A 15,781-nucleotide genomic window follows, 5' to 3' on the forward strand; every position below is an offset into this window, starting at 1 on the left:
GGCAACGCACGGAACCGCACGGAACGGCATCACCGCGCCGAGCCGGGCCGAGTAGCAGCATCCCTCGGCACCCCGACTGACCCCTTCGCCTTCCCTCTTCACCACTCTCCCCTCTATTTATTTATTTATTTATTTTTGTTAAGACTCCGGGAGTTTCTTCGGGCCATTTTGCTTCTGACAATAAATCAAAGTCCCTCTAGCGACAAAAAAACAAAAACCAAACCAAACCAAACAAAAAAAAAACCAAAAAAAAACAAAAAGGGGGCCAAAAAAAGTGGCAATTGTGTCTTTTTCGAAAGGTCTGAAAAGTGCGATCTTTCTCTAGAGGAAAAAAAATGTTCATGCCCCCCCTGCCTCCCCCGTTTCCACCATTCTCCCTCCTCCTCCCCCCGCCACTTTAGATGACAGCAAAAAGTTTATTTCACATAAAGGAGAAAGCTTCGGTTTTTTACTCTGAGGAGGAAAGACCCGTTTAATTAAATTATAGAAAGCTAAAAATAGCACTCTTTGGGGTTTTTGTTTGTTTTCTTAGGGTATTTTTAAAAACTTTTGTTAAAACACAGCAGCATGCGATTTCCTTATGATCTTATGAAAAAAACAGGGGATTCCTACAGCAGAGAGGGAAATATAGTTGTGGCTGTGGTAAAGGGGTTTTTGTTTAGTTCTTTTTTTCCCCTCTGGTTTGTTAACAGATAGAAATTACCTTCTAACAGCCTTCAAAGTGCTAGAAAATAAGATGTTAAAAAACCCCAAAAAACAAAAAACAGAACACCAAAAAAAACTTTAGCTGGGGGAGACACAGAAAGCTTACAAAGACAGATGCATGGGATTATCCAGTGCAATAATAATTCATATACAACACATGCAAACTTGTTATCAAGCCAGTCTTCAAGTGTCTGTACTTGACTTGGAAAGACCAGGACAATTCATGCTTTAGTATATTGTAACTAAACAAACATAAAATGTATACCTTCATGTACAAAATGTATATTCCAATCAAGTGCTCCAAATGGTTGAAGAATTTTATAATGTTCAATATGCCAGTTTTGATAATAGGCAATAAGTCTGGAGTGGTTGGGATATGTTAATTACTTGGAGTGTTTTGTCAAGAATACAGATTAGTAGTAGAATAGTAGTTTACAGAATTAGTATAATTGAGAATAGTAATTTGAAAGTCCCTCTGTACCTCCCTTCTGTGTGCATGTGGTTGTCTGGATGTATATATGGGTGTACATATATATAGATAGATAGATATAGATATAGATATAGATATAGATATAGATATAGATATAGATATAGATATAGATATAATATTGGTCACACAGTCTGGAGCAGTAAACTTAATTTTTTTTTAATGTCCAAGTGCCAAGTTACTTTGCAAAATTTCACATTTAGGTACCTGCCCTGGAAAGAAAAGTACAGATGTGGTGGGAAAGGAGGGAGCCTGGAGCAGTGACGTGGGTTTCCCTCCCGTGGAAGGTGCAGTCGCACCCAGTTCTCTGCAAACAAAGAAATGCATTTTGTGAGGGCAGCAGAGAACTCCTCTGACCTACCTGGCAGCTCTCCACCTACAGCTCCTGTGAGCTGCGAGCTTTTTTCTTTTTCACTCACCTATAGATAAATCATTCTTAGCTCTATCAAAACATAGTTATTGCTGCATTTTTATTAATCTAGATAAATCAATGTCAAGTGTAATGCCAGGCAAAAACTTTGCTCTTGAAGGGTCTAGAGCAACCTTTTAATTTCACCTTGGTACACCCTAATAAGTCTTTTTTACTTCAGAGGCACAATTTTATAATTCACGCTGCGCTCAAGGACAGCTGGCACCGTTTTTCTCAAGCCTAGAAGAAAAAAAAATAAAAATCCTCTCAAGCAGAAGCCAAATGTGGAAAATTTCTTCCCAAAAGATAGTTGGTTGGAAAATTTTAAGCACTGTGGAAATGTGTTAGCAACCTCGGTTTTAGTGGCCAAGAACAGGTGCCTGCTGCAATTATGACAGAAATTTAGCAACTGTCTGTCCTTATTTATTGAGGTAGCTGTATCAGAAGTGGGAATGTATTTAGAGTGTTTTCAGCTAAACAGAGCAGTGTTGCAGAATAATGGAAAAAAAAGCAGCTCTCTCCTTCCATGTGGATAGAAGTACCTTGGAAATCCAAGTGTTGTTATCCAGTTGTGGATGGTCACTGACACCTGCTTGTTTGCTACACAGTGCTGGTCCCATTACTGCCCATGAGCTGCAGCCAGCACTAAAACCTGACAGCAAAGCAGTTGTGCTCATTCTTGAACCTCTCCTGGAGTGAGGCAGCTCCTCCCTGCAAAGCAAACAGAGAAACTGTTCCTGTGCGCATTTGAGATTAGGCCACTGAAACATGTCCTGGCTTGAAACTCTTCAGTGAAAAAAGAAAATGAAACCATAGTGAAAAATAAACCCAGCTCCATTGTGTCATATAGGTTTTATCCAGATCCCTTTTGAAACCAAAGTTTAGTTAATCTCAGTTGGATCACATCCCAGTTAAAAAAAATAAATTAAAAATTAAGACTATCAGGAAGTTAAAGTAGCACCCAGTACAGCCACCAGATGCTCTGATGTTCTTGCCATTTTAATTTTATATCTCAGAAAATATCTTTCATTTGCCCCCCCCTGAACATTTACCAGTCCTTTTCCAATCCATGTCTCTCTTTCCTCACAAACTGCAGGGGACAGATGCCCTGCAACAGCATTTTTTTGACAGCGGTAACATCCACGTTCTTAACTTCTGTTTCCCTTAAGCCAGGTACACAGCCCATCACTCAGACTGATGGGCACAGGGTTCTCTTCCCTCTGCAGAGAAATCAGACTGAATATCACCCCATGGTGTGGTCCTTGCAGCCCTCCTGCAGTCTCCAGTGTGGAGAAAATAACTTTTTCTTTCACCTCTTTCTGACCAAGTCGTGCCTCCACATCCCTTGACACTACTTCACACACTGTGGATATTTGATTAAAATGAAAATATGGCTGTCTCATTATTAAAAAGAGCTACAGACACCATCAGACAGAGGGAACAGACCCCCAGTCTCACAGCAGAAACTTTCTCCTGTCCTAACATTTATGCTACTGCAGGACATCAGTCAGAGCAACACAAATAAAATCTCCATGTCCCATCCAGATCCTGGGTTGGTTTCTGGCCACACAGTTCCATTAAACCTGTTCAGTCTGATAAAAATATTATGAGATGTAAATAAATCAAATGTGTAGTGATAACATGAGTAAAACCTGCCTCTCTGTGTGTTTTGTGGTTTGAATTGTTTAAAGTTTTGAAATTACTGTAACCCTGACAAGACAAATCTTTCCCTGCACAGCACATATAAGAGAAATAGGTTTCCATAATTCAGAGTTATCGCATGGTAAAATCTGGACAATTCTGGACAGAATCAGGTTTTCTGACTCTGCCTGAAATATTCCTCTCTACTTCTGTGATGGGAACTAACCTCCATCATAATTTTTGCTATGTGGTACATTCAGGTCTGAATCTATGTGGCAGGACTCCCCTGTTCACCAAAGCATGCACTAATTTTGAGATGATTTTCCCATCTGACTGGACTAACACCAGGGGTGAAACCTGGGACTAGTTTTTCCATGTGGGTTGGTACTGCTGGAACCATGGGAGCAGCCAGCAGCAGAAGGAGCAGCAGCGCCTCCACCCAGCCCAGAGTTTTTCAGCAGCTGTCTGGGGACTCTTTGAGCATCTGTGGGCTACTTCCAAGGTTTTCTCCAAAAACTGAACGAAAAACCTCCAAGCCTTCAGGAGCAAGGACAAAATTCGGTCTGGAAGTGTTGGATCTCTACGGACATAAAAGGTCCAAAACTGGGAGTTAAAAACCGCAGGGTTAGAGAATTGACTCTCACTGAGACTGTGTGGCAAACCCTGCCACTCTCTTACTTTTAATACCTCTCAAGCAGATGAGAAGATGAGTATATGTTTTGTGGAGGGAAATAGGTGCTCTGTTTTAACAGCTTTTATTCTTTAACACTGAAGATAGAATTATTTTGCTCTTTGTTTTTCTCCCCACAGCTTACCTTTCTTTCCTTACTGCCTTCTCCATGACAATCCCTCTAATTCCATTTACTCTTCATTTATTCTGTCCTTTTAAAATCCCATTCCCTGGTCTCTTTTGCTTTGATTCCATAAGTTACATTTCCCATTTCTTTAAAACAGCAGCTTCTCCTTTTATTTTGCCACTTCCTTGTTTCCACTCTTCTCACTTCTCTCTTTTCCCTCCCTGTATCCCTGGAATTCATCAGTCCCCTTTTTTCTGTTCCTTTTTTCCTAGAAATTTTTTTTTTCCTCATTGATCCTTCTGGTTCTGCCTGGAAGCTTCCTAAATTTAAATGAGTAATTTTAAATTTCTCTTTTGCTTTCTGTCATTTTCATTTTTGCTTCTCCCTTAATGAAGGGAGATGAAGGCACTGATAATAACAAAATTACCACTGGGTACAACATGTACACCTCAGGATCAGATTCTGGGGCATAACATTATCACGAATTTTAGTGCAACTTTACTAAATTACAGTTCCAGAAGGTTGTCAGCCATTGTTATAGACAGAGTTTCAGAAGTGTGGGGTGGAGGTGCAAGTTCTACAAACATCCATCCTCTCTAAGTGAGAGACAGCCCTGACACTGGCGCAGACAAGTATATCTTTAGTTCCCTTTTCCTGAAAGTTTTCAAGGCTTTTTTTTTTTTTTTATTAGATGGACTTTGTGCACCAGCTGACAAGCTGGCAAAGCACAATAACCTGCAATTAAAATTTGTTCTCTTTGGATACATCCAGGCAATAAACAACAACAACAACAAAAAAAGTCCCACGTATGGAAGAATCACATCTTAAACCAGACTGAACACAGCAAACTCCCTGGCTTCACTGAACAAGCAAAAGGACAGGTCAGGTATATTAACTGCCCTCAGGCAGGTGCAAATTGTGTCTCCTACAGTGCCTTTATAGTCCCTTCCATTCCATGGCAAGAAAACTGCTTGTTCACAGATCCTGCCCTTCCTCTCCCTCTCCCCATCCTTTCCACCTTGACAAAGCATCCCAGATTTTGTTTGAGATCAGTCACAGGCTCATTCTGAACTTCATCAATGTCTTCACATGTAAAGAAATGATCACTAATGAAAGTATTAAGATCTGATCCAAGAAAGATTCCCATTGACTTCAGTGAGAGATAAATTTAGCCCCCAGGGACTATGAAAAATCAGCATTTAGTCACACTGGCTCTCAGCATACAAAACTCTCCTCCTGAAGTAACCTGGAAGAAAGTGTCGGAATTATTTCCTGAAGGTGTATGCTTCCCTGGGGTGGACTAATGTAATTATGGTTTGTGTCCTTGTTGTCTTCCAGGTGAACACCAAGGATGAGAGGAAGTAAGAGAGACAATATATCTATTTTTACTGTGCTAAGTTACAAGCATTTTTGACACATTATTGAATTAATCATGCTGCTGCACACACACACACACACACACACACACACACACACACACACACCCCCTATAAAATCCAGCTCTTCCTATTGATTGTCCTTGGAACTGTGTACACATATAAAGAATACTCTGGAATTTAATATAATTTATGACACTTTAAACAGCTCTTCTCATCTGTCTGGCAAATATGTAAATTACAATTTGTCATAATAATTACAAATGAACATTTTTAATTATTAAACATTGATTCCTACATAAACACCATTTCAAATAAAAACACTGTATGGCACAGATTGCGACCTACAGAAGACAGAAACAAGGCTGCCACTGCAGCTTTCACTGTGTTTATCATTTGTCCTCTCACCTACTTCACATGTGCCTTGCCATGAAAGGAGCACATGAATGATCATAACGTCCATTCAGCCTCTTATCTTCCTGGGTTTGCTTTTTTGGCTTTGACTGTACAGTAACTTGCCCAGATAATGAGAACAAAGTGTAAATAAAATTAAACCAACAGAGCTGCACACAGCTTTAAAAAGAGACTGCCCTGATTGCAGCCACAAAAGCACCCCCTGAACCCAGACCCTGATTGCTCTGTGAGGCTGCGGCTGAGGCAGCCCCAGCAACAGGGGAAGATGTGGGGTGCCCCTACACCCACCTGGGCTTCCCAGGTGATGCCAGTCCAGTGGGGAACGCTACCCATGGTGGGGTAGGGCCCACCTTCTCTGCAGTGACTCTCAGAAGCAGAACGATCACAGAGAGAGAAAAGCAGACTGCAGGATGCCCCATGTCCAGGTTGGAAGCAGAATGGTTCCAGAGAGAGAAAAGCAGACTGCAGGATGCCCCTGGCCCAGGGCAGGGCTGAAAAGTCAGGCACCATCTGGTTTCCTGCCTAATCGGCTCGAAACTGCAGGAGAGGAGAGCCTGAGTGGGAGACATGCAGAGTGAGAGTCCCCAGGCAGCACAGATGATCAGAGTGTGCTGAGATCATTTCTCCTCAGAAAGAGGAGGCACAAGTTTCACCCCACACAGCCAGATGTAAGAGCCTAACTCAGGTCTGTCTCTCCAGACTCACTGTTCTTGCTGATGGGTTTTTTTACTTTTTTAAAAACTAAGCCCAAGCCTGGTTAGATGACTCCACATTGCAGGTTAGATGGCTGAGTGGGGAAGAAATGGGAATTTATTTTCACCATGCACACCCTCCTTCTGTGGAGCTGGGCTTTAGTCCTACACTGGAAATAACATCAGGAGAGCTGGGAAATGAGAGGGCTCCTTATTCACCATCTTTGTGAAATAACCTGATGATCTTCCTTTTGTTCTCTTTCCCAGTCTGCTGAAATGGATAATATTTTATTCTTTAGGGTAAAGTAGCTGAGATTCCCAAATGAATATAATGGATAAGGCTGCTGAATTTTATTTTCATTTCTAATTTTAATTAGCACTCTTATAGGCCCTATTTTTTTGCTTTCTTGATGCATTATTATGTATTCTTACTACTGAATGTGTGCATGGCAGTAGTATTTAGCAGCCACAGTAAAGAATCTTGATGTGTTTTTATTATATATACAAGAGTTTTATTATATATACAAGAGTTTTATATTGAGCTCTAAAAATGATGACAATATTTCAACTGCCAAACAGAAGCCCAGATTCAGCACAGCAATTAAATACATGGCTAAATATTCTCTGTCCAAAAGCCTTGCCTAAGTTGCTATTAACAAAAATCTCATATAAATAGCCTATATAAATATTATTTCTTATTTCTGTGGAATTATATTTATTCTAACACATTTGGGATGAGATCACCTGGCAAGGTCTAATATTATGGTCTCTTGTTAGAAGGACATTTTCTTAAATGTATGGGCTGATTAATTAATTAATTGCAGATCTTTGAAGAAGAATAATTACTATTATTTTTCTAAAAAACCTAAATGTTTAGAATTTTGGTAGATCCTGATTTTTTTCCCACAAAGGGAAAGTGTAGTTCAATGCTATTTAAATTTATTTGGGTTTTTTTCCCTCATAAATTCAAAGCTGATCAAAGGAAAACATGCTCTACCATGCCATTTTGAAGAGATGTTCTGAAGGGAAAGGTGGTTTCCTTGTAAGTGAAGAAATATTTCTTGCCCTTGCATAAGCCAAGATGCTCTACATTGTATCAGAAAAAAATGTCAAATAAATCATCAGCATCGTGGCTGGAACAGAAAGTACAGATATGACAGAGTACCCAAAACAAGCCACAGATCCCCTGCAGATATAAAGTAGTATAACTAATTTAATTTCATCACCCAAAGATTTGACTTGGGATGGCCTAGCTTGATATTTTTTGTTGATGATTTGTTTTGTGATTAAAGAATCTGCATGACGTGGAGAGAATGTGTAATCTAGCAAGCAACACTTCAGTTCACCAGGTCTTTTTTTACAGGTGACTTGTGCTTTGTGCAAAAGGGGATGTTTAGGCTCCAAAATCTTCTCCAAATTTTCCTTAGTGGTCTGTGCAATCTCTTGAACTCAGGCTATAAATCAGCCACATTATGCAGTGAGTGCTTGCAGGAAAAAAGGGCTCTCACTGCAAGTGTGAGGTGCACACTGCTTTCTTTGCAGAGCAGGGGCACTGAACTTGTACTCAAGTTGCTGGGGGTTGGTTTACAATTATTAAAGGTCACTATAATTAATATAATAAAACTAATATATAATATAATTATAAACTAATATATAATAATTAATATAATATAATATAATATAATATAATATAATATAATATAATATAATTAATATAATATGATATAATATAATATGTTTTATTGTTATAAATAATGTAATGTAATATAGAAATAAATTTTTTCCATAAATGTTCCATATACTTAAAATATTCACGCAGGTGCCTAAGCATTTGGAGGTTTTGTTGATTTCATCACTAACTTGAATATATGTTCAAAGATATATTGAACATATATTCAATATATCTTTGTTGAACATATATTCAATATATCATATGTTCAATATATGTTCAAAGATATATTGAATATATATTCAATATATCTTTTCTTGTTCTGAAATGCCTGTTGAGGATATTTTTACAAATAAATCAGGTGCTGTAAAAGCATCATTCCTGGCCACAGCCCTGTCCCAGAACACAGATGCAGCTTCTCTCCCTTCATGGGTGTTCCTTCCCAGGGTATTGGTAGGACAGAGCTCTAATGGATCTTCTCTCTAAACTCATTCCTGTGTAACAGAGGGACTTCAGCATCCTTTGCTTTCCGGACAAAATTCATTCCTTGAGTCTTAGCTGTGTATGTGCCTGCCCTAGAAGGTCTCTTAGCAAACCCAGGGGGTTGTGATCACCCTTCTCCTATGGTCTACCCCAGCCAAGAGCCCTCTGTGCCTCTCCCAGTGTCTGCTGCGCACCTCCCAGAGCTCCACCGGGGCTTGGTGGGTGAAATTCAGCAGGCACAGGAGATGAGATGAAATGAGATAATCGTCACCGACTTTTATCATCATGGTGGCTGTTAGCACATGATTGCCTATCAACAGAGTCATCACCTATTTTTCAAATCCACTCTTTGGTCAGTATAAGAGTCTTTGTCCTCAACTCCCAATTCCAATTCCTTTTGTCCCCAGTTCCCTTTTCACTTCCTTATGTGAATTCCTGGACTCAGCTCAGCTGCAGTTCACCTGCAGCCATGAAGAGCTGAGCTTTGAGTCCAACTTCTCAAAGACCTTTGGCTTAACATCCATATACATTCTGTGATAAGACATCTAAATGTCCTGCAAGGCAGGAGAGATAAGCATTTTCTGGAGGCTATCCTTCCTTCTACCAGGGCCTGGATTATTTTAGATTTTACATGTGTAGCTCATTCTCTCTATGATCTGTGAGGCCACATTTCCATCGATGTAAGCATGAAATCAGTGGCAGGCTTAGAGCAAGCCCTAATTATATTACAGTTTAATAGGGAAACAGATCATGTCAAGTGGGAGGTCAGCAGCATATTTTTGGAGCACCTCTCAAAGTTCACCCAGTACACATCCTTTCCTTATACTGGAATATTTATAGTTTGTTTGTTCTACACTGGAAATATTCCTTCTGTGAGCTCTTCCAAAGAGACTCCTCCTCCTCCTTCTTTTCAAACTCTCCTGTGGTGGACCAGAACGGCAGCTTTAGAATGGACTAGCTGTAGTAACCCAAGGTCCCAAGCAAATTCAAGGTCCATTACACAAAACCTTTTCCCAGAGCTATTAAACATCCTGGTGCCCAGACCCCAAATGTGCTGCAATAAGCAGCCTTTATGTTCCTGCGCACCTAAAGTTCCATTTTGTCACTATGATATTTTCTAAAAAATCCCTTTGCCATGATTTTTCTCCTGAGAAGCTGAGAAGCCTCAGAGGAAAAGAAAAACAATGATTATCCGCTGCTGTGGAATGCAACAGGTTCATCTTTGATTGGTCTCATGTGGTTGTTTTTAATTAATGGCCAATCCCAGTCCAGCTGTCTCAGACTCTCTGGTCAGTCACAAGATTTTATTATTCATTCCTTTCTATTCCTTTCAAGCCTTCTGATGAAATCCTTTCTTCTATTCTTTTCATAAGTTTTAATATATCATTTTCTTTTAATATGATACATATAATAAAATAATAAATCAGCCTTCTGAAACATGGAGTCAAGATTCTCATCTCTTCCCTTGTCCTGAGACCCCTGCAAACACCACCACATTTAGTGAACCCCGAGTGAAGAACATAGCCACACCATTTCTGTATGGGTGCTCAAATACATCTGCTACCCAGTTAGGAGCCTTCCTCAGGACCGTGTCCAGTGGTTCCTGATATTAAATCTTCCCCTAGGTCCCCCAAAATATGTGTTTCCTGGTGGTGCCTATCCTACGCAGGGGGAGTGAGCAAGTGCATGGTGTAATCAGTCCTTTCAAAGACCAGGTGCTTTTTCAGGCACTTGCATGAAAGGATTGAGAACAGGGCTATGTTTCTGCTCCTAAAAAACACTTGTGTAAAATCTTGGAGCAGCCCTGGGAGTGAGAAGAGTCTCCTCCTCCTGAACCAACAGCCCCCTCTCCATTTTCTGTATGGCCTCAGCAAGGAACATGGAGGGTGTTCCTGTCCCCATTTTGAGCCTGATAGCTCAGGTAACCTCCCAGATCAATGGGAGTAAGGTATTAAACCTTGTCAGGCATCCACTGGAATTGTACCTGGCTTTTACATATCCCTGCTGGATGCTTCAAGGAAGCAGCACCACCTCAATTCTTCCTTCTTGCAAGCACTGACAAGAGAGGAGTGATGCCTTGCTAAACTGAAAAGAAGTGGCCAAGGCACAGGCAGGGATCTCAGGTTTGTGTCTCTCGAGAGGACAGAGATGCCCCCTACAACAGGAGAGAAAAGTGGTTCCCCACCTCTTGCTGGGGAGGCTAAGCTGCTCCCTGCACACCTTGCTGGCTGATTTGGGAGCCACTTCCCAAATCAGGGGCTGAAGTCTTCCAGCTGAGAATCAAGTCACGTAAGACAGGGGACACAGAGTCAGGCATTGCTGTGACTGGATTTTGGGTGGCTGAGGTTTTACAGGAACTCTATCGGCCCTGAGCCTCTCCAGTTAGTTTGCACTATACAATTAAGAACAGCAATTATTAACAAGGTGTGAGAAACCAATTTGTCTTCTGCTGTGATGATCAGAGTGCACCATGACCAGGGACAATTCTCTTTTATAAAGAGGTGGGGAAATGTTCAGAGAGCAGAAAGTCTCAATACTTTCACAACCATCTATTTTGAACTTGTAATGTGACAGAGCTATCATGTGAACACTTTAATGAGTGATTTAGCAAAGCTCAGTACCACTTGTAAACAAAATGCATATTTCCATACCAAAATAAAATGCTCTTCAGAGTTTTTCTGAAAACATTCAACTCATGTTGACAGAAGAATGAAATGTACACATTAAAAAAAAAATAATCTCTTCTTAGAAACATGCCACCTTATTCTAAAATAATAATATTCATCTCAGCTGACACTCAAAGTGTTAAATAATCAATTTCTCTTTCCCACTACAAAAGACAGCCACTCAGGCAGGTAATCACAGTGTTGGAGAGTTTAATTTTGTTGAGTAAAAATTTGTTTTATAAGCTACTTTTCCTATCAAATGACAGTAAGTCCCTTGACATAAATATCACTGCAATTTTATTACATGAATGAGTGGTTACTGGTTCGTGTTTTTTCTTTACTCTAAACAAGTGAAAGAATTTGGAAATCCTGACCTGAAAGAGTTTCACACATATTTAATTTTAATTGTGCATGTAATCACAGTGAGTTTGGTACCACTCATATGCTTAAATTTAAGCGTGTGCATAGGTGTCAGCAGGATGGGGCTTTAATATAGCACAAAATCTAAGGTCTGCTTTTTCAGTGTTAGAATTTATGCCTCAATAAATTCATTTTTCCAAGAGAAGTTGTTCTGTGAAACAAACTATAAAAATAAATCTGTATATATCATCAATTTTAACAGAGGCATATATTAATATATTTAGTATTTCTAAGTATAACTATTACAATATATAATATTTCTGAAAAGTACTGAGTCACACAAGGGACCTGACACATGACATCATAGAATAAACCCTTGGGGAGAGGGTTACTGAGAGTCAGGTAAGAATGGGATGAAATTATTTTCATTGCTGTTGGAATGGGTATGTACTTCCAACTGTTTTCTGCTGCTGCTTCGGAGTAACATATTACCAGTTATCACCAAAATAGTTATTCTCATTACAGAAACATTAGGCCTTGTTACAACATATATATATACACCCTGAAAACTCACAAAAAATTACTATCAGCTAATTTTCCTATATTTTAGAAAATAAGCCACGTCTTGATAGATCTGTTTACTTTTACATGCTCTCTACAACCATAATGACTTTCTGTCTGTGCAAGTTTTGTTTTGGGAGCTCAGCCTGAACAACAAGCTAACAACAAAAGCCAACCAACCAGTAAGGGCAAGCAGTACTAGCAAGATGTTATCAGTTACTTCCAGAAAATGCCCCTTGGTGCCTATTTCACTCTGCTATTTTAAGTTAATTTGCAAAGCTTTGACAAGGAACAAAGGTTAAATACTTGGAATTTGCACAGGTTGTACGTTCACTGCAGAATGCAAAATAAATGCTACAAATACATGGTAGTTCTCCCAAGAAGAAAAAATGTGGGGCATGGGTACAGCTGCTCTGAACATCGTTAAAGAAGATCATTATTCTGGAACCAAGTGGGAAAGGAAGAGGTAGAAATGCAGAGTGTTGCAGAGGTGCTGCTTTCAAGGCTGCTTTATTAGGAGACTCCAGGTAGGTATGGAGCTGATCAGAACTGTGTTACAAATATCTCCTGTTGTGTTACTCTAAGGAATAACACCTGAAGTACAAGAACCTGCTCTGGTAATACTGGAATGCATTTTAGCCACCTGAGCTGAGGGCTGAGCTTTGATAGTTAGGGATATTGGTAATTAAAAGTGGCAAAAGCAGATGAAAATCCAGTGGCGCTGCATGCTGTGGAGGTGGATGTTTGTAGTTATAAAACTGCAGTCCTGGATGAGCTTATAGTAGATCAGATTAAATTTAAGACTGCTAAATTTTGCTGTGAGAATTTATTTCTGTTGATAGGGCATGGATTGGTCTGTTTATGTTTTGTTTGGGTTCTGCTGGCTGATTTTATCAACATTGTTAAATACATTCATGCTGGTCATTGTAGTAGCAGCTGGAATGCCATCTCCACCAAGCCATCCCTTAGTAAGTAAGAGTTGGTCAAACTGAAGGAAACAGATTTAGAGTTTGCCCATTGACATACAGCATGAAAACCAGCAGAGAAAACAGAGAATCTCCAAGTCCTGACTCTCCTGGCAAATGGGGAATGTTGTAAGTACAAGGTACTGTGGCAAACCTTTCCTCCTCCAGCTTTCCTCAGCCATGAAAAATTTTTTTCCCTATTTCTGGTCCTCATCCAGCTCAAGAGTCAGTGACGATAATCAGAGCATGCCAAGCATCTGACCTCAGCAGATTTTCTTGTGAAATAAAGAACGCAGTGTGACGTGCAATTTTCTTCTGAATTCTTCAGATATGTCTCCCAGAATACATTCTTTCTGTTAACAGTTCTGCTATCAGCACTGTTTTCTGCATTTGACCCTCTCCCCTGCTTGTATTGCTGTGGTATTTTCTAAGGAAGTTGTTAACAGGTTATTTTCCACTGTGGTACTCCAGCAAATCGTAGTGGGTTTGAGTTGGTATTTCAAAATTAGCTTTCCACCTTCACAGCTAATCCTTGCGGGAACCAGTGATGTCCTGGGTGCTCAGCACATTCTGAATTAGGCCTCATCAGGAGGATACGCAGCCAAAGTTGACAAACTTATAAATACAAAGTGACCCAGTTTCCATCAAGAATGTACTTGTGCAGAAACAAACAAATCAAGGAAAAAAAAATTACCCTATTTATCAAATTACTTTTTAAAATCCTGAGAAGTCAGTAATTTCTAAAAATTTCAGGAAACACTTGAAACAAGATTGAAGCACTAAGATTCTGGTTTATTTTTAGAGTTTTTTTCATATAGCTAACACAATCCATAGTTACTGTTTCTGCTATTAATCCAGAACATATTCATTGTAATTCTTCTCTGTACTTTTTATCAATAACCTGCACAGATACTTTAATTACAGAGAAAAGATATCTCATTGTGGTAACGGTACCCAATTTTGCCTTTTCCTTATTGGTTTTCTTCTTTTGTGCTATTCCCATACACATGGTTCAAAGCACTTGTGAGATGATCTCATTTTTTGGGTTGTTGCCGTTTCATTTTGATCTTGCTTTCCTGGCTGAGAGGATGTGTGTCACTTGTGTTTTGGAAGGAACTCTGGTAAATACAGCCGCTTCTTGAAAAGATCACTGCTCCCCTTTGAGCACGACTCTGCCATAAATATGCAAGTCGGAAGAGAACTATGAAGAACTTGTTGTGTGAACTGCCCACGGGTGCAGCCCTGCTTCTGGATCCTTCCCCGCGGGGCACAGACACCTCCCAGCCCGCAGGGCACCGAGTGCCAAAGGAGGGCAATTGTGCTAGAAGGCTTTTTAATTCCCCAACTTACTTCAGCTGTTATCAGCAGCTGGTTACTTCAGCTGGCTGATATGCCTCGGAGTCCTGTAAACATTCGGTCTGGTGCATTACTCATAGTTGGAAAATCACTTTGACTCCTGTAGCATAATTATGTTAATGTCAAATGAGTCACAGGGAAACAGAAAACTTTTATCAGGGCTGCACCTCAGTGCCAGTTTCTGAATGCTCCTGTTGGCATGACAGAAGTAGGTTAGGGGATTTACAGGAAAAAACAACTTTCATTTAATGAGTGACATGAAACTGGGATAATAATTACTCACAGGGAAGCTTAAGTGACAATCAAACTTAGATTCACTGATACATAAAATTGGTAAGAGAATGCCCTGCCTGATTATTTATAAGAGCAAGAATAAAAATACTGAATTTTTAAACAATTACTTTTTCAGGAAAACTTCAGATCTCTTTCATAGATAAACAGCTTTTCACATTCATTATTTAATTTCAATGGCAGTAAGTGATTTATTTAAATTGACATCTTAATTAGATTGCATTTCAGAGATAACCTCCTCTGATATTTTATTATTTTTACCTCTTTCTTGGTTTAGTTAATGCTAATGATCAGCTAGGGAAAAAAAACAAAACAAAACAAAAAACCTCCCTTTCAGCTCATGTTTGGATCATAATGCAAAACGCCAGAAGTCCTCCAACAAGCTAAAAGTTCTTGTAACATATCTCATCCCAGCTTAAAGCAGACAAATGGCCAACGAGAGCAGAATTTGTTCCAGAGTTTAAAGACAAGGGGACAAACATCTGTGACACACTGGCTGTCTCAGGGCTAAGCTGCAGCACTTCTTTCTTTCTGGAACATGCAAGTTCCACTACAACACTCTGGTATTTGCCTACCAGGAGTTTACATGCTCAAACATATATCAACATTTGCACGTGCCATCCTGATGAATAGGACATACCATCTCAATGCAAAGGGAAAGGTTTTTTTTCCCCAGATGGCTGAAACATCATTCTCAGAACACAAAAGTTTAAGCATTCCGACAGATTCCACTGTGCTATACAATAAAAAGTAAGCAAAAGGCAACAGCTGAATTGAAAATCATAACCATATAATTTTAGATGGGAAAAAATAAATCACCTAGGGCAACGGAATAAAAATCTCTTATTGATAAGTGATGCATCTCCATTAATGTTCTATTTGAGAGGGAGACAAGACTTACATTTCTCT

The sequence above is a fragment of the Ammospiza caudacuta genome, chromosome 3, assembly GCF_027887145.1.
Source record: "Ammospiza caudacuta isolate bAmmCau1 chromosome 3, bAmmCau1.pri, whole genome shotgun sequence".
NCBI lineage: Eukaryota > Metazoa > Chordata > Aves > Passeriformes > Passerellidae > Ammospiza > Ammospiza caudacuta.